Genomic DNA, 20,613 nt, shown 5'->3' with positions numbered 1-20,613 from the left:
GTTTTAATGGAGGCTTCATTATGTAGGCATGATCAATAAAATCAGTGGTCGCTGATGATTAATTCAACCTCCAGCCCCTCTCCCCTCCCCCAAGGTGGGGGAGTAGGGCTGTAACTTCCAACCTTCTAATCACACGGTTGATTCCCGTGGCAATCAGCCCCCAAATTTAAGGCCTTTCCAAAAGTCGCCTCATTAACACAAACTCTGGGAATTTTAAAAGGGGCTTGTTATGAAAAACAAGACATCTCTATCACTCTGATCACTTAGAAAATTCCTAGGGTTTTAGGAGCTCTGTGGTAGGAATGGGGATTAAGCCCAATTTCTTAGAAATCACATCATCGCAGTAATCACTGCTCCAGCATCACAGTAATACAATCAGTTAGACTGTGTACAAAAGAAAAGTCTAATTAAAGATCTTTAGACTCTTGATTGATAGCTGACAGTCGATTTAGTATATGGATATCTAGTGTCTCAGAAGAGATCTTAATTTGATTATGATCTGTCATAAAACTGCTTAAATATTTTATTAGCAATGCTACCTGTTTGTGAATTATGTCACCCCACAGGCGAGGTTAAGGACAAATTTTCTTCTATAATAATTGAAGTGATATAGCTGGGTCTAGGATATACACTTCCTCAGTTTTGTTTTCCAAAGGGGTTGTAACAATTTAAACTCTCACCACAGCAGATATTGTCTTTTTTATTTTTCAAGATTTTTTTGGGGGGGGGATTTGGACCATTTTTAAAGTCTTTGTTGAATTTGTTACAATATTGCTTCTGTTTTATGTTTTGGTGTTTTGGCCATGAGGCAAGTGGGATCTTAGCTCCCTGACCAGGGATCGAACCCACACCCCCTTCATTGGAAGGCGAAGTCTTAACCACTGGACCACCAGGGAAGTCCCTATTGTCTGATTTTTTAATCTTTGCACATCTGGAAGTTATAAAGTGGTATCTCAACATGGTTTTAATTTGTTTATTCCTGATCTGGTTGAGCAACTTCATATGTTTATTCCAACCTATTTCCTCTTCTATGTTCTTTATGTATTCCAGATCTGTGCTATCCAATATGGTAGCCACTAGTCATATGTGACTACAATTAAAATTAAATACAATTTAAAACTGAATTTCTCAGTCTCACTTGCCGTAATTCAAGTGTTCAATAGCTACGTGTGGTCAGTGGCTATTGGATGGTGCAAATATAGAATATTCCCATCATTGTAGAATGCTATTGGACAGCCCCATGCTAGATACTGATCCTTGTGAATTATGTGTTGCAAGTCTCTTCCTCAGGTTTATGGCCAGTCTTCTTGCTGTCTTTTTTGCTTATTTATTTATTTATTCATTTTTTTGGCTGCCACAGCATATGGGATCTTAGTTCCCCAACCAGGGAGCAAGCCCATGCCCCCTACATTGGAAGCACGAGTCTTAATCACTGGACTGCCAGGGAAGTCCCTTTGCTGTCTTTATTAGGTATGTTGATGAACAAAAGTCCCAATTTTAATGTAGCTGAACTTATGAAAGATTTACCAAAGCTCTTTACCTTGGTCGTAAAGATATTTGCCTAGATTTCCTTCTAAAAAATATAAAGTTTTCCCTTTCACAGTTAAGGCCTAAGTTCACCCATAATTTAGTTTTGGGTGTGGTGTAGAATAGGAGTCTATTTTTTCCAATAGTCCCTTCTTTACCCAATGTATGTATACTAGGCTTTTATATATGCACAGCTCTTTCTCTGAGCTCCTAGTCTGTTTCACTGATCCTGAGCTAATCACATTGTATTAATTATTATAACTTTAAAATGCAATAAAGGCTTGAGGGACTTCCCTGGTGGCACAGTGGATAAGACTCTGTGCTCCCAATGCAGGGGGCCCGGGTCCGATCCCTGGTCAGGGAAATAGATCCCACATGCCGCAACTAAGAGTTCGCATGGCGCAACTAAGACCTGGCGCAACCATGTTTTTTAAAAAATGTAATAAAGCTTTGATATCTTGGTTCTTCAGGAATGTCTTGACTGTTCTTGGCCCTTTGCACATCCATATAAATTTTATTTAATTAATTTATTTATTTTTGGCTGTGCTGAACGGCACGCGGGATCTTAGTTCCCCAGCCAGGGATCGAACCCCCACCCCCTGTAGTGGACGTGTGGAGTCTTAACCACTGGACCACCTGGGAAGTCCCCATATAAATTTTAGATTCGCTTTTCAAGTCCCCATAAAATCCTGTTATAATTTTGATTAGAGATGCATTAAATCTACAGATTGATTTGGGGAAAAAAACCCAAACAAACCTCATACCTATGTGCTAGGTACTGTTCATGGCCCTGGGGATGCAACAATGAACAAGACAGACTGGGGGCTTCGCATCAAAATTAGGATAAAATCCAAACTCTTCACCACCGCCAATAAACCAATCCACACAACCACCCCCAGCTCGTTGCCCCAGCTCGTTGCCCACCACTCCCTCTCCCTCTGAGCTCCAGTCACACCTTCCTTGGCAACCCTGGACCTCAACAAGCATTCTCTGGCTGTGTTTTTGCTAGAAACTACCCACCACCACCACTCTCTGCCCCTTATTTGCATGACGGGCTCCTTCACCTTAAGCAGGTGTTTGCTCAAATAACCACCTTTTCCAAGAGGCCATCGTGCTATGTGAAAGAGCTGTTGCATGTCTCTCTAACCCTTGCTTTATCCCTAAGCCTCATCACTACCTAACACATTAAAGATGGTTTGGTTTTGTTGTCTACCTCCCTACTAGAAACTAAGCTCCTTGACCAGGAACTCCATCTGTCTTGTTTACTGTTATGTCCTCAGGGCCTTGACCGATGCCCGGAACATAGTAAGCACTCAGTAAATTTGCTGAATGAATGAAAGTAGCAAGATCAGACAAACGATGAGGACGCTTCGGAAAAATCCCAGGCAAGCTCTCTGAGTTGCGACATGTAGCTACCACTATCCTAAGTTCTAGAAATATCTGGCTAGTGCTTATCAATTAAAAACAAAAAACTGGCCACAATCCCTCAAGATTTCCCAGGGAGGTTAGTATTTCATCACCTAATGATTTTGAGAGTCTTATTTGCAAATATGTTATCCATCATATCTCTACATGTGGGCTTGGGCAGACTGATTTTAATTAATTCCAATTTATCAATGTTTTATGGATTACACTTGTGATGTCATAATTAAGAAGTCTTTACCTAACTCAGGGTCACACACACAATTTTTTTTTTCATTTGGAAGAGCTCTAGTTTTTCATTACATTTAGTTCTCTGTGCCATCTTGAGTTAATTTGCGTGTATGGTGTAAGATTTATTTTGCATATGGATGTTCAATTGCTCCAACACCATTTATTTAAAACTATCCTTTCCCCATTGAATTTCCTTGGTGCCTTTCGAGAAAATCATTTGTTAACAAACGGGAAGATCTGTTTCTGGACTCTCTGTTACGTTATGTTGATCCTTATATCAGCACCACACTGTCTTTATTATGTCTCTACAGTAAGTGTGAAATTGGCTAAGTACTCCAACTTTGTTCATTATTTTCCCAAAGAATAGCTTTGGCTATTCTAGTACCTTCTGTTTCCATATAAATTTTAGGATCAGGTCATCAATGCCTATTTTTAAAAGCCTGCTGGGATTTCAGTGGTGACTGCATTGACGCTATAGATCTACTTGGGGAGAACTGCCATCTTAACGGTATGGAGCACTTCAATCCATAAACACGCTATGGGGGGCTTCCCTGGCAGTCCAGTGGTTAGGACTCCATGCTTCCAATGCAAGGGGTGTGTGTGTGAGCTAAGATGCCACATGCCACGTGGCGTGGCCAAAAAAGAAAAAAAAAAAACATGGTATGGTTCTCCGTTTGGGCAAATTAATCAGTTTTTTTCCTCTTATTCCAGCTTGTTTAGCGGCTGGTTTATTGGGCCATAACTGTTTCTGTTTTCAGTAAATGTGTAATAATGAACGTTTGGTTTTGTTATTAAAAAAAAAACAAACACTCAAAGCAGGTGAGAGCTTTCTTTTCCTCTGGAAACACCTCGTTTCTTAGTGCCTGGGGTTTCTCTGGAGCCATCCTGGGGCCTGAACCGCAACTCGTCCCCTTGGTGGCCGGACCTCTTCATGTTCCTAGAGCCTTCCCTGGGATTCCTGTGGGCCCTGCTTCTCTATCCCACATTAATTCAGTCAGTCTCAGGACTGTGGACAGAGTGCTTTAAACCCTGCTTTCCTCCATTACACCCCAAATATCTATCCATCCTATGTGTTCACTTTTCTTTCTGTTCTGGGAGGTACTCAGGAGTTGGAAGCAGGGCAGGTCCTCCCAGTGAGCCAGATGAGGGCGTGGCTGCTGAAACCAGAAGCAGACGTGTGTCCTTGGAGCAAAGGGACTGACTCTGCGCCAGATGACTCTGTACGTCCCTGCTGACGTCCACTGGGGTCTGGGGGACAACATTCCTGCACTGGAGGCCTCATCCAGGCACAGCCCAGGAGCCCCACGGCCTCCTGTGCCACAGAGCCCTCCAGTGGGCCCGGACATTGACCCATTTGGTCTGGGAGGGAGCATGACAGCCCGCAGATGCCCACTGAGCGCCTGCTGTGTGCCAGGCATCGCTCTGGGTACCATGATAAGACAGAGTCTCTGACCTCCTGGGGCTTCCAGTGTATGGGGGGTAAAAAATGAATGAGCCGAGCAAGTTCAGGCATCGATAAGTGTGCTGCAGGCAACAAAAGAATATTCCAGTGTAGTATGACAGCGTGGTCAGAGGAGGCTTCTCTGAGGAGCGGACTCCTGAGTTGACACCTGAATGATGAGAAAAAACGGAAGAGCAGTCCAAGCAGGAAGACGGGCACCAGCCCGAGACCAGCACGGGCCTGGCGAGTCTGGGAGACGGAAGGAAGGCCGTCACGGCGGGACTGAAGTGACTGAGGGGCGGATCACAGGGGCAGAGCGGCAAGGGAGGCCACGGCAAGGACTCTGGATCTTCTCTGGGGACAACAGCAAGCAGAGGAGTGACACGCAGTGAGTGAGCTGCTGGATTCTCCAGCAGTGGAACGCGCCCAGTCTACACTGCACTGTGCTCAGCTTGGAGCCAGGAGGCCCGAACACAGAAGCATCATCAGAAGAGCCATCTTCTTCCCAGCTAGGGAATCCAACAGTGGTGAGATGGGGAGGCCTCCCGACAAACGGCAAAACCTCCGAGCCTTGGCAGCCCACGTGCGTATCGGGCTGCACGGGAGCGTGTGTCTGAGCAGCAGGTCTGGCATCCTGGTGAATCCAACTCCAGGGTCCGCTCAGGGAGAACTCGCCCACCCCTGCCAGCTGGGGCTGAGCACAGCCTTTACGTCACCCGTGCTTCTTATAAGCGCCTCTGTACAGTGTTTCTCACACAGCATGAGTTATTTATCGACATGTTTTCTATTCCACTGGATGATGAATACTTCAGGACAGACACGGAGCTGTTCAGCTCCGCCGTGCGCTGGGGGCGCAGATGACTGGCCTGGTGAGATATGTGGGTGGGGTGCAACTGAGGACAGCCCTGAGTACCTAAGGACATTTGGGTTTGCTCCAGGACCAATTCTTTGCTGCCACATCTTTGGCCAAGACTGTTCTTGAGACATAGTAGTGATGGTGGATTGACCAGAGGGCATGTGGCCTCTATCTGTCCAGATATGTTTTCCCTGAAAAACATCTGAGATTTTGGACAACTGGGCTGGACCCTCGCTCAACAGCTGGGCACAAGTCTGTATCAAGGGCCAGCATAGGGTGTAGCCATCGTGGAATTCTTTTTTTCTTTCCAGTTTATATATCATTGACAAGTAACATTATGTAGGTACAAGATATATAGCGTGATGATTTAGGATGATTAAATTAAGATGATTTAGGATCTAATCTCTTAGCAACTTTCAAGTGTACAATATACAGTATTAACTATAGCCACCACGCTCTACGTTAGATTCCCAGAAGTTATGCATCTTATTGTACTGAAACTGTTTTTTTTTTCCTTTGGCCGCACCTCGCAGCATGTGAGATCTTAGTTCCCCGACCAGGTATCAAACCCGCACCCCTTGCATTGGAAGTGCGGAGTTTTAACCACTGGACCGCCAGGGAAGTCCCTGTAGTAAAATTCTTGATTCTCTCTCCCAGAGGGATGCAATGGAAGGTTTTATTCATTCATCACAGGGCATACTCTTTGTTAAAACCTACAGAAGACATTTTTCGCAGGAAACGTGCTGTTTCTCTTGAATCAATTTGTCTGTGTCTTAGGGACAGTGTGATAAATGCCTAATCATGTTTGCCTCTTTGCTTTGGCCACTACTAGGTAGTTTAGCGGTAAATCTGCAGACTATTTCTAATAACCCTAAAGGACCACTGGAGAAAATCAGCCTCAGGCTGAAGACTTTGGAGTCAGGCAACCTGGGTTGAAATCTCACTTCTGCCACCTCTTAGCTGTGTGACTGTGGGCCACTTATCTTTTTTCTTCCCAAGTATTTATAAAATGGGCATAATCACATTATTTGCTTTGGGAAGTTATTTTGGTGTAAAGATTAAAGGATACAATGCTAAGCATAGGGCCTGGCACAACAATCAGCATAAATGTAATCATTTTCAGTTTAACGTAAGCAGCTCTGTATGGTCATATTCCTCTTACCTTTAGTATTTTCTGGTCCCTAAGAAAGACACACACACACACACACACACAGACGACTTCTACTTCAGAATTGCATAAACTGATTACTGTTATTTTTTTTTTTTTTTTTATTTTGCGGTACGCGGGCCTCTCACTGCCATGGCCTCTCCCGTTTTGGAGCACAGGCTCCAGACACGCAGGCCCAGCGGCCATGGCTCACGGGCCCAGCCACTCCGCGGCACGCGGGATCCTCCCGGACGGGGGCACGAACCCGCGTCCCCTGCAACGGCAGGCGGACTCTCAACCACTGCGCCACCAGGGAAGCCCTGTTATTATTATTTTTAATCTGCTATTCATAGCCTACAGACAAGAGTCTTTGGAAAAGTTGCCATGAGAATTAAATCTGCATCTGGGAGGCTCTTCCTCTCAACATCGTGTAGCAAGGGAGCATAACTTATATGCCCAACAGGATGGGAAAACATGGAAAAGTTATGTGTCCCGCTTGAGGCATTCATTACTGAGGGTGACCCTTGGTCACTACAGGGTCATTACTATTAATGTCTTCTGATACAGCCTCTGACAGTACGTCTGTTTGGATTCAAAGGGCAGCACTTAATTCCAAAGTAATGAAAGAATCTGTGATTTAGCTTCCGTTTGAGGTCAAATAAATTCAAACAGAGGGGATCTATTAGGGTAACACTAATGTCTGGTACATTGACGTAATTTAAGAGGTCTCAAACTGGGTAAATGTATCTTTATGTTTTATAAAAGGAGACTGATATTTATTGTTAAAACTATTTTTTCTTAATTTTTATTGCTGAAGTCAGTTTACTTTAACTTCTTGAGTTACCTCCATGTTCATCAAGGGTTTACCTGAGCTCTCAGGGACTGCTTTGCCAGATGTTTATCTAATTTAACTTTTTTATACCTTTATTGAAGTGTACATGATGCACAAGAAGTTGTACCTAATTGAAGTATGCAAATTGTTAAGTTAGGATAGATGCTTGGACCCATGAAGTCATCATCAAAATCAAGATAATAAACATTTTCCTCACCCCGCCCCCAAAGTTTCTCCAGCCTCTTATAATCCATCCCACTTCATCCCTTCTCCCTGCCCCATCTCAAAGTGACCACTGATCTGCTTTCTCACTCTATAGATTAGTTTGCGTTTTCTACAATTTTATGTGGGATGGAATCCTACAGTTTGTACCCTTTTTGGTCTGGCTTCTTTCATTCAGCATAATTATTTTGAGATTCAACCATGTTGCTATGTGTATCAATAGTTCATTTCTTTTTATTGCTGAGTAGTGCTCCATTGTATGGATGTATTTACACTTTATCACAAGGACTTACTATGCATGTAATTGATTGTGTGTCTCTCTCTCCACACTGGCTGGAGAAAAAAAACTACCAAAATACTAAATCTATGGCCCACCTCTAGCAAAAGGATAGACTTCAAAGCCAGCACTTTCTAATCTCTTCCTAAGTTCATTTTCTCTTTTTTCCTCTCCTTTTGTTATAAGTTCCCCATCCATTTATCTTTCTTTCATTTTATCTTGTTACACTATAAACATTTAAGTTAGTCATCTTGGACCTTTCCGGAAACAAGGACCAAGTATAAGTAAACAATGTTCTGTTTTTATTCGATTTTATTGGTTCTTTCCTGCCACTTTCTTTAGGGATGCTGGATTTTGTTGACTTGGTCTACTTATAGATGCTCATCATCTCCTGCTTGACCATCGGTCACCATCTCTGGAGTGCTGGTCTCTAATCTCATCCCCCTTCTATTCACCTGCTACAATGTCACCGAGTTATCATTCTACAGTAGGAATCTGATCATGTCATTCCCATGCAGAACACCTGCAGGAAGAATCTAAAGTCCTCAGCATGGCAAGGCAGGTCCTTCATTAGTCATTCATTCTTTCAACAAATATTTACTGAGTGCTGATTATGTACCAGGCTCTATGCTAGCTGGCTAAGTGTGGAGATATGGTGATAAACCAGAGGGACATGGTCTGTACCTCACTCACGGACTTTATACTCCAGTGGAGGAAGTGAATAAAGAGATAACCACGTATGCAATATAATTATGGACTGGGGAAACATGAAATCGTTTTGAAAGAAATAACCAAGATGATGCAATTGAGTCGCGGCAGGAGGAATGGATGTCAGAGAAGGACTTTATGAAGAGGTGACGTTTACATTGCCGAAAAGGAAAGACAGAAGTGACCGTAGAAGAGTTATGGACAAAGGAAACACCAAGTGCAAAGGTCCAGAAGTGGGAAACAGCTGGGATAGCCAGGACAGCTGGAGGTAGTGAAGTTGCTGGGGAGTCGACCTCTGCCTGCTTCTCCAGCCTGTTTCCCACCTGAAGCCCCTGAAGCCCAGACATGCACAGGCACCCACTATTTCTTTTTCTTTTTTTTTTTTGCGGTATGCAGGCCTCTCACTGTTGTGGCCTCTCCCGTTGCGGAGCACAGGCCTCGCACGCGCAGGCTCAGCGGCCATGGCTCACGGGCCCAGCCGCTCCACGGCACGTGGGATCTTCCCGGACTGGGGCACGAACCTGTGTCCCCTGCATCGGCAGGCGGACTCCCGGCACCCACTATTTCTTCATTACACCATCTTCTCACTTTTCACCTGCTCCCCTCTCTCTGGACAATCCTTCCTCCTCCTGTGACTGGGCTTCTAAATAATACCTTAGTCGTTAACGTTCGGGTTCTTCTGCTACCCCCCTCCAGGCAGCTGGACTGCTCCTTCCTCCTCTGTGCCCCCAGAGAAGTCCATGGACTTCTCCTTGTTTATACAGCTAATGTTTACTGAGTGCCTCCTATGTGCCAGAAACTGTTCGAAGCACTCTCCCTGTAGAAACTAACCTTGCAAGGCAGGTTCCTTCAACCTGCAAAAAGTCTCTGAGGTAGGTATTATTACCATCCCCACCATATGGATGAAGAAACTGAGGCCCAGAGAAGCTAAGTAATTCACCCACAGTCACACAATGAGCAAATGGTAGAGTCAGGATCTCAACCCAGTCCAGTCTGTACTTTAACCACTAAGCCCTTTCTGCCTTTTAAGATTGATAACGGTAGCTAGCATTTATCAAGCACGCCCTACATGCTGCGCTTTCTTCTCAGCCCTTTATACGATTAACTCACTGAATCCTCCAACAACTCTTTAAGGGAACTACTCTCAGCATCACAACGACCCCTTATTGGTGCTGAGACCATGACCCCCTTGGGTGGGGCGCATGTCCTACCGTAGTCAGCAACCCCAAGGCCTCCCATGCCCAGAAGTTGCTGGACCCATGTCTGCTGGATGAGTGAATAAACGAATACACCTCGTCTTTCTCTTGGCTCACATTCAAACTTCAAGAGCCCACGGTGCCCAGACACAGTTGCCTGGAGGAGATTATGATAATAGATTAGAAATCTGTAAATACACAGCAATGAGAACTGATTGATATGAAGGCTGACTTAATATGTACGTTTGCTGCATTTTGAATGTGAGATAAGGAAATTCCTTTATGTATCAGAGACTGTATTAAGTATCAGGAGATGTACTAGCCAACCCTATGGCAGCAAAATAGGGGCAAAGGGCTGCTTTCAAGACAGATCCCATAATAAATCTCATCTATGTTTAAATGTGACACAGCCAAGAAAAATAACACATCAACTTAAAAAACCATCTGTGTCTTTTGTCTGGCTATTCTGTTCTTTCACTTGACAGCAAATATTAAACACAATAAATAAAAGTTTAAAATGTGGGCTTCCCTGGTGGCGCGGTGGTTGAGAGTCCGCCTGCCGATGCAGGTGACGTGGGTTCGTGCCCTGGTCCGGGAGGATCCCACGTGCCGCGGAGCGGCTGGGCCCGTGGGCCATGGCCGCTGGGCCTGCGTGTCCGGAGCCTGTGCTCCGCGGCGGGAGAGGCCACAGCAGTGAGAGGCCAGGGTACCACAAAAAAAAAAAAAAAAAAAGTTTAAAATGTCACAAATCCTAGAATCAGTTCTGGACCCTGAAATATAAATTGGGAAACAGTCTATGGTAATCAGAAAAAGAAATGAAGAATAACTCCTTGAAGTCTAAGGGATTGGTGTTAAGATTAATTTATTTAACCAAGGATATAATAGCAACTATTGCCTAGTCATTTCTGGATACCTAATACAATTTTCTAACAGATTGAGAAATTGATACACTAAGCCTCAGTTTCTTGGTTCATTGACTAAGTTTGAGAATTCCCTAGAAAGGTATTGTAAAAAAAAGAAAATACCAGTCTTTCCAAGGGCAGCTCTCTTTTTTCCTTGGCAAAGGAAACCAGGCAAAAAGGCAAAGAGAAAGGTGTGGAAATGACATTTTCTCAGCACCAAGTGCCAAGGGATTTGCCTAGATTTAAGACTCACCACAATCTGACAAGCTAGGAAGACACTTAGTCCACAATTTTTCTTTACAGATAGGGAAGTTAAAGGTTAAAAGTGGTGAGGGCCTTCCCTGGTGGTCCAGTGGTTAAGACTCTGCGATCCCAATGCAGGGGGCCCAGGTTCAATCCCTGGTCAGGGAACTAGACCCCACATGCATGCCGCAGCTAAGATCCTGAGTGCCTCAACTAAGACCCGGCACAGACAAATAAATAAATAAATATATATTTTAAAAAGTGGTGAGTAAAATACACATAGTCATAGGACTGGTGTGAAATCAAGCTGGGAATCTGACACAGTCGTGTTTGATTCCAAATCTCATGCTCTTGTTGCTGCAGCACACTGCCTTAGGTTCGTAAAAGGATTTACTGACAAATCTGACATAATTACCAAATTTTTTAATTAAAAATAAATCACCAGTTATTTGTAGTGAGGTGGATGGACCTAGAGTCTGTCATACAGCGTGAAGTAAGTCAGAAAGAGAAAGACAAATACCGTATGCTAACACATATATATGGAATCTAAAAAAGAAAAAATAATGGTTCTGATGAACCCAGAGGCAGGACAGGAATAAAGATGCAGACGTAAGGAATGGACTTGAGGACACGGGGAGGGGGAAGGGTAAGCTGGGACAAAGTGAGAGAGTGGCATGGACATATACACATTACCAGATGTAAAATAGATAGCTAGTGGGAAGCAGCCGCATAGCACAGGGAGATCAGCTCGGTGCTTTGAGACCTGTGACCGCCTGGAGGTGTGGGATAGGGAGGGTGGGAGGGAGGGAGACGCAAGAGGGAAGAGATATGGGAACATATGTATATGTATAACTGATTCACTTTGTTATAAAGCAGAAACTAACACACCATTGTAAAGCAATTATACCCCAATAAAGATGTTAAAAAAAAAACCATCTGAAAACAAATAGGTTCATATTTATAAAGTAAACTGAAGGGGACTTTGTAAATCTTGTTTTCTAAAAAAAGTCTTCCCATCAGGTTAGCAAAATTTTAAGAGCCTGCCAATCCTAAGTGCTGCTGAAGCTACAGAACTGTGGGAACTGTCCTACACTGCAGGAGGGAGTGTCAGTTAGTACAATCACTTGGAGAGCACTTCGGCAAAGTTTAGTAGAGTTTAAGATACATCCCACAATCCTATTCCTAGGTATATTTCCTAGAGACATTTTCACACATCCATACAAGAATATACATGAATGCTTTCATTGTTGGTGGGAATGTAAAATGATGCAGCTGCTATGGAAAACAGTATGGTAGTTTCTCAAACAATTAAAAACAGAATTACCATGTGATCTAGCAACTGCACTTCTGGGTAGATACCCAAAAGATTTGAAAGCAGGGCCACTCAAACAGATATTTGTACACCATGTTCATAGCAGCATTATTCACAACAGCCAAAACATAGAAACAACCCAAGAGTCCATCAACAGATGAATGGATAAACAAAACGTGGTACAGGGACTTCCCTGGTGGTCCAGTGGGTAAGACTCCATGCTCACAGGGAGCCCAGGTTCGATCCCTGTCGGGGAACTAGATCCCACATGTGTGCCACAACTAAGAGTTTGCACGCCACAACTAAAAAAAAAAAAGATCCCACACGCCACAATGCCTGGCACAGCCTAGATAGATAAATAAATAAATAAATAAATAAATAAATAATATATATATATATATATATACATATATATATATGTGTATATATATATATATATATATATTGTGTGTGTGTGTGTGTGGTACGTGGGCCTCTCACTGTTGTGGCCTCTCCCTTTGCGGAGCACAGGCTCCGGACGCGCAGGTTCAGCGGCCATGGCTCACAGGCCCAGCCGCTCCACTGCATGTGGGATCTTCCTGGTCTGGGGCACGAACCCACGTCCCCTGCATCAGCAGGCGGACTCTCAACCACTGCGCCACTAGGGAAGCCCCTATATATATATATTTTTAATGTGGTACATACATAGAGTGGAATATTATTCAAGTTTTAAAAGGAAGGAAATTCTGACATATGCTACAGCATGATGAACCTCGAGGACATTATGCTAAGTGAAATAATCCCGACACAAAAGAACAAATGCTGTATGATTCCAGTTATATGCGGTACCTAGAATAGGCAAATTCATAGGAACAGAAGGTAGAATGGTGGTTGCCAGGGACCTGGGGCAGGAGGGAATGGGGAGTTATTGTTTACTAGGTACAGTTTCAGTTTTGCAAGATGAAAAGAGTTCTGGAGATGGATGGTGGTGATGGCTGTTCAATAATGTGAATGTACTTAATGAACTGTGTACATAAAATGGTTAAGATGGAAATTTTATGTGTCTTTTACCACAATTCTTAAAAATAAAATAAATGTAAAATAAAATTTTAAAATGCTTTTAGCAGCTTTGTTTGTAACTGTGAAAACTAGGAATACCCTAATGTTAAACTGTGATATGTTCACATAGCAGGATAATATATAGCAGCTAAAGCAGTTGAACTAGATTTATCAACACAGCTAAATCACAAAAACAATATTAAAAAAGGGAAGTTGTAGAATGATATGTAGAGTATGACATCATTTACATAAAGTCTAAAAACAGGTGTTGTAGTCCATTCAGGCTGCTCTAATAGAATATCACAGACTGCGTGGCTTATAAACAACAGAAATGTATCTGTCACAGTTCTGGAGGCTGGGAAGTCCAACATTAAGGTGCTGGCAAATTCAGTGTCTGGTGAAGGCCCACTTCCTGTGTCCTCACATGGGGTAAAGGGGCTCTCTGGGATCTTTTATAAGGGCACTAACCCCATTTCTGAGGGCTCTGCTCTCATGGCCTAATCACTCCCAAAGGCCCCACTTCCAAATACCATCACGTTGGGGATTAGGTTTCAACACATGAATTCTGGGGGGTCACAGTCAATCTATACCAATATGTAATATTTACGGAAACATAAATTTATATTATTAGTCTTAAAAGGTTCCTGGGGTTGATAAACATCGAATTCAGCACTGTGTTACCTTCAGGAAGAGAAAGAAAGAATTGTTATTGGAAAGGGAATAGTTTAAAAAACAAACAAACAACTAACATAGATCCATACAAGTCAAGCCAACTGAGTTTTGACAAAGGTGCAAAAGTAATTCAATGGAGGAAAGATAGTGTTGCCATGGAGAAACTGGAGGAACTGGACATCCAAAAGTGAAAAAAATGAACCTCACCTTAAACCTCAAAATGAATCATAGATTTACATGTAGAAAAAACACAGGAGAATGGGACTTCCCTGGCAGTCCAGTGGTTAGGACTCCACGCATAGGGTCCCGCATGCCATGCCTCTTGGCCAAAACAACAACAGTAACAACAAACAAATCTATGCTAAACCGATAAGGAAAATAATTTTTTAAAAAAACACACAGAAGAAAATCTTTGGGATCTAGGGCTGGATGAAGAGCTCTTAGACATGACACCAAAAGCACAATCCATTAAAGAAAGAAAAGAAACAGTAAATTGGACTTCATCAAAATTTTTAAATTTTGCTCTGCGAAAGATGCTGTTAAGAGGAAAAAACAGAGAACTGGGGAACTGCAGGCCTTAGAAGGTTTACAGAGCAGATGCAAACAAGGTAGAAAGACAGCTAGACAAGCAAGAGGTTGGGCCCTGAGAGTTGAATACTGGGGTTTAAGAAAGCACAGTTCAGTCAGTTTCCAGTGATGTCAAGGTTCATTGGTTAGGTAAAATGGAGGTGATTGTGGAAGAGATCAGGTAAGTGTGATATAAGATAGGGTGTTGAGACGTCATCAAACTAACAAACTTATATTTCACACCATCAAGAAAGTGAAAAGACAGGACTTCCCTAGCGGTCCAGTGGTTAAGAGTCCACTTCCAATGCACGGGGCACGGGTTCAATCCCTGGTTGCGGAACTAAGATTCCACATGCTGTGCGGCGTGGCCAAAAAAAAAAAGTTAAAAGACAACTTATAGCATGGAGGAAAATATCTGTATTTGCTTCTAAGAATTTGTGAATTTGTATCTAGAACACATAAAGAACTCTCAAAACTCAACAGTAAAAGGGCAAACAATCCAATTACAAAATGGGCAAAAGACATGAACAGACATTTTAGCAAAAACGATATCCACATGGCAAATAAGCACATGAAAATATGTTTAACGTCATCAATCATTAGGGAAATGCAAATTAAATCTATGATGAAATATCACTACACAAGTATTAGGTAGCTAAAATAAAAAATAGTGACCATACCAAATGCTGTGAGGATGCAAAGAAACTGCATCTCCCAGACACTGGGGGTGGGAGAGTAAATAATACAGCCCCTCTGGAAAATAGCTTAGCAGTTTCTTAAAAACCTAACCATATACATACCATATAACCCAGCAATTACAGTAGTGAGCATTCATCCCAGGGAAATGAAAACATACGTTCACACAAAAATGTACATGGGGCTTCCCTGGTGGCGCAGTAGTTGGGGGTCCGCCTGCAGATGCAGGGGACACGGGTTCGTACCCCGGTCTGGGAGGATTCCACATGCTGCGCAGCGGCTGGGCCCGTGAGCCGTGGCCGCTGAGCCTGCGTGTCCGGAGCCTGTGCTCCGCAACGGGAGAGGCCACAACAGTGAGAGGCCCGCGTACCGGAAAAAAAAAAAAAAAGTACATGAATGATCATAGAAGCTTGTGTTAAAGAGGAGACAAGGGGGGCTTCCCGGGGGGGCTTCCCTTCCCTGGTGGCGCAGTGGTTGAGAGTCCGCCTGCTGATGCAAGGGACACGGGTTCGTGCCCCGGTCCGGGGGGATCCCACATGCCATGGAGCGGCTGGGCCCGTGAGCCATGGCCGCTGGGCCTGCGCGTCCGGAGCCTGTGCTCCGCAACGGGAGAGGCCACAGCGGTGAGAGGCCCGCGTACAGTAAAAAAAAAAAAAAAAAAGGAGACAAGGGACTTCCCTAGCAGTCCACTGGTTAAGACTCCACACTTCCACTGCAGCGGGTGTGGGTTCAATCGCTGGTCAGGGAAGTGAGATCCCGCATGCTGCGCAGTGTGGCCAAAAATAAAAAATTTAAAAGGAGACAAAATGTCCCAAATGGAGTCACTCGTGTTAGGCCCCAGGACAGCAAACCAAGTCTTAATACCTAACCCAATTGCAGTTCCAAGCTTCCCCGGGAATGTGACCTTTAACCAGACAACCTGGAAATGTCCTAGTTAGCACTAGGTAGTAATCCGTGGGTACACCCCTTCCCTTCCCCTTAGGAGGGCATCCTCGCCTAAAACAAGGTACTCTTTGCTAATTCTTTCCTTTTTTCTGCGTCCTCTCTGGCTTTAAAAACCTCTCCTTGGGACTTCCCTGGCGGTCCAATGGTTAAGACTCATTACTTCCACTGCAGGGGGGCACGGGTCTGATCCCTGGTCTGGGGACTAAGGTCCCCCATGCCGCGTGGCGGGTGGCCAAAAAAATAAAAACCTTTCCTTTTCTGCAGCTCTACAGAGCTCCTTTCTATTGCTAGGTGGGATGCTGCTTGGTTCACAAATTGTTGAATAAAGCCATTACTCAGTTGAATTTCTGTTGCTTAAGCCTTGTAATAGCCAAAAATTGGAAGCATCCCAAAAGTCCATCTGTAGGTGAATGATTAAACCAACTGTGGGACACATATACAACAGAATGCTACTCAGCAACAAAAAGGAATGAACTGTGAATATATATTCAACAATTTGGATGAATTTTAGACAAAAGCTAATGTCAAAAAGTTACACACCAGGCTTCCCTGGTGGCGCAGTGGTTGAGAGTCCGCCTGCCAATGCAGGGGACACGGGTTTGTGCCCCAGTCCGGGAGGATCCCACATGCCACGGAGCAGCTGGGCCCGTGAGCCATGGCCGCTGAGCCTGCGCGTCCAGAGCCTGTGCTCCGTGGCGGGAGAGGCCACAGCAGTGAGAGGCCTGCATACCGCAAAAAAAAAAAAGATCCAGCAATCCCACCTCCGAGTGTCTGTCCACAAGAACTAAAAGCAGGGTCTTAAAAAGAGATATCTGCACACACGTGTGCATCGCAGCAGTTCATTATTCATAACAGCCAAGAGGTGAAAGCAATCCAATATATCCATACACAGATGAATGGATTGACGAAATGTGTTCTATACACGCAATGGAACACTAGTCAGCCTTAAAAAAGAAGGAAATTTTGTCACACGCACGGATGAACCTTGAAGACATTATGTTAAGTGAAATCAACCAGTCCAAAAATGACTAACACTGGGACTTCCCTGGTGGCACAATGGTTAAGAATCCGCCTGCCAGTGCAGGGGACATGGGTTGGAGCCCTAGTCCTAGAAGATCCCACGTGCCGCGGAGCAACTAAGCCCGTGCGCCACAACTACTGAGCCTGCGCTCTAGAGCCCATGAGCCACAACTACTGAAGCCCGCGCGCCTAGAGCCCGTGCTCTGCAACAAGAGAAGCCAGTGCAACGAGAAGCCCGCACACCGCAACGAAGAGTAGCCCTCGCTCGCCGCAACCAGAGAAAGCAACGAAGACCCAATGCAGCCAAAAATAATAAACTAAATAAAATGATATATTAAAAAAAAAAGCTGAAGCAAAATGGCAAAATGTTAAGATTTAATAAAGTTGGGTGGTGGTTATATGGAGTTTATTATATTACCTCCAACTTTCATATATGTATGTAATATTTCACAGTAAAAACATTTTTGAGTACCTATTTTTAAATGGACAGATTTTTGTAATTTTGAGGCCCAGTGTAAAGACAATTTAGAATTTTGCTTTGTGTTCACTTGGGCATTCAATATCAAAGTTTCTAACTCGGTGGTAAGAAATTAGGAATTACTCTCATAATTCTGTCGAGATAAATTGCCAAACAAGGAAATGACAAACCACAGACTAACTCCATACTTTAAATATCAGCTGATAATGTCAAGAAAACAATTGTGAATTTATAATTGGAAACATGGTTTTCTCACAGATTTTTATTAAAAGACATCTAGCTATAAGTAAAACATCACTTTGAATCTCAGAATCAAATCCTCTTCGTTTTTTCAAAGGAACTGCCTAGGCAAAAACTATTTGCCTATGGATGTTAAATAAGTACTGTCTTTCTGTTTTGTATTTTAAGTGTCTAAGGCTGTCACAGTTGTTTGTTTGGGTTTTTTTTTTCCCAGCTGAACAAAAGGGAAACTGCACTTCACTGAACAAACATTTATTGAGCACAATACCAAGTATTGTGCTAGATTTCCAACTTCCTGATTTGGGGGATTTTGCCCATCTAGTCTTTAATTTGTTTACCAATTACTTTTTACAATTTATCACCAGAAATGATGCTATTATTAATAGTTTTATTTATAAACAGGCCATAAACAAGTCATCTTGCTTTTATTATACAAGGAAGGCACAGGGCTCCTGTCTGAAAACAGTTTGCTATGTTGAGCTTACCAAATGCCCTTCGGTAAAACATTAAACCAAGAAGCTGTATAACTAACTTATTCCTGGCAACTGCTAGAATTCCCAGCCAAGTCATCATATCAAACCATGAGATCTCCATTCTAGATCATTCTACCAGTTCACATGTATGACTCAGGAGGAGCTGCGATTTGGTGAAACAAGCTCAGACTACTCACTGTCAGCTTAACGAAAATGAAAATTTATACTTTGCGCAATAAACATTTTATCAACTACCTCCCAATCCAAATGATCTTAAAGAAACTCTATTTCCATCTCCTATTACTCCTGTAAGTAGATCTTACCAAGTTTTAAATAATTCAGAGCTGTCTAGGCGTTAACGCATAAACCTGTCACATTGCAGCTCCACCGACATAGTCTTAATGTTAAGCTTAGAGATGTCATTTAATGACTAACGACATTTTCTAAGTGATAGCTAGCCAGTTGGTACACATGTACACATCGTTACACCTCCTCTTAACTTAGGGAGGCTGCTATTACGTGACAAACAGCCGCTCGCATGTTTGTTTACGCCTCCACCTACATGACTTAGACGCGTGGCTGCGGGGCTCCGGATCCAAACACGCCTGCCTTACTCACGTTCCCTGGGTTACCTCCCTGCGGACGAGCGGCCATAACCCCGGTGCGTGGAAACCAGTCCGAGCTGCTTAGGCCCACCTTTACTGTCGCGTGCACAACCAACACATTGATGGGACACTAAAAATACTAGTTATTTCTCGTACATGGATTCTCTGTCTCTCCACTTTCCCCACCAGAGTCTGGACAAACTGCTAGGAGGGAAAGGGATGTGCAGTTTTGGTCGTTGCCAGATCTAAGCACGGCCGCCGGGTCACATGGAGGGTGATGGGGCCGGCCCCCGGGCGGGCCCCCCCAACGCCGCGTTGGGGTAGTGGGAGAGCGGGGTCTCCATGAGGCGGAAGGGGGAGGGAGCCTTCGCAGTGTGCTTTGGGGTGGGGATCGTGGGGGGCGGGGGGGTCCTCCGCAGTGGGGGGATGGGGAGTGGGGGAGGCCTCGCCGTGGGAGAGGCTGGGGGGAGGGGGGCTCCGCGATGAGAGAGCTCGGGAGAAACCTCCACGGTGTGGGGTGGGAGCGAGGGGCTCCGCGGTGGAGGAAGGGTCGGGGGAGAAACCGGGGCTCAGCCGAGAGTACACCGAATCTAGATTTCGTCTCCTCAGAGCACGACCAAAGCACCCTAACTGTAAAGCGTGACTAAAGCTCCGCAACGCTCATCCAGACAAGAACAAAAATAAAAACAGGCCAGTGTGAGGGGGGCTTATGCTTCAGGGCAGACACCGGGAAAAATCAGTGCGGGCCCCGCCGCCCAGCGCCTGGGCACCTCCAGACCGGGACCGGGCGCCATTCTCAGGAAAGTCGCCGCGGAGCCCGCTGTGTCCCAACCAAAGCCCTGAAAACACGACATTTAAGGGGTGAGGGCCTTGGAGGAAGGAGCGAAGGGCCCCTCCTCCACCCCCAGCCGGAAGTACGCTTCTCTCCCGAAGGTGCCCCTCTGCCGCGCACGCGCACTCAGTTACTAAGCAACGTCGGTGCCGAACCACTCCAGCCGGAGCCCAGCAACAGCCGAGCCGCCGCGTTCTCCACCAATCAGCGCCGGCCTCGCCTCACACGCCTCACCAATCAGCGCCGGCGCCGCAAGGAAGTTTCCAGAGCTTTCGAGGAAGGTCCCATTAACTCGAATTCATCCGCCCGATAATTTTCCTACCTTTTCCTAAAGGAGGAGAAGGATCACCTGGAAGAGAGGTGAGATGATTTGTTAGGATCCTTTTCTCGGCTCTAAGCAATTTAGGGCTCAGTCGAAGGGCGTAACTGCGTCGCGGGAGGTGGGGCCGAGCGAACTACTTTCAGCGGCGCACGGACACGGCGCCTACGTAAGAGTGATAAGTGACGCAACAGACGTAGCATAAATTTCGGCCCTGCCGAACCGGAGCGTTCAGAGGCGACTGGCATTGTTGGGGTCTGCTGCTTTGCGGTGGAGGTGACTCGGCGTCGTTGAATTCGCAGTATCTTCGGATCCGCTCACAGGTACTGGCCCACGGCCTGCGAGTGCCGGGAGAACTGGAGAGGGGGGCGTCCGTGAGGGTGAGCGGGCGGGGGCTCCGAGGCCGCGAGGA

At 44.8% G+C, this 20,613-nt stretch overlaps 1 non-coding gene across 1 annotated transcript; it reads left to right on the top strand.

Moving 5' to 3' along the window:
* The first annotated feature begins 11,099 nt into the window (after nt 1–11,099).
* Nucleotides 11,100–11,172, top strand: TRNAG-CCC (transfer RNA glycine (anticodon CCC)). Its single transcript has one exon. It is a non-coding gene; the product is annotated as a tRNA-Gly (tRNA).
* The last annotated feature ends 9,441 nt before the right edge of the window (nt 11,173–20,613 follow it).

The sequence above is a fragment of the Lipotes vexillifer genome, unplaced genomic scaffold, assembly GCF_000442215.2.
Source record: "Lipotes vexillifer unplaced genomic scaffold, Lipotes_vexillifer_v1.1 scaffold982, whole genome shotgun sequence".
NCBI classification, from domain to species: Eukaryota; Metazoa; Chordata; class Mammalia; order Artiodactyla; family Lipotidae; genus Lipotes; species Lipotes vexillifer.
Note: the sequence above shows the minus strand (reverse complement) of the source record. Positions and strands in the feature narration are given on the sequence as shown.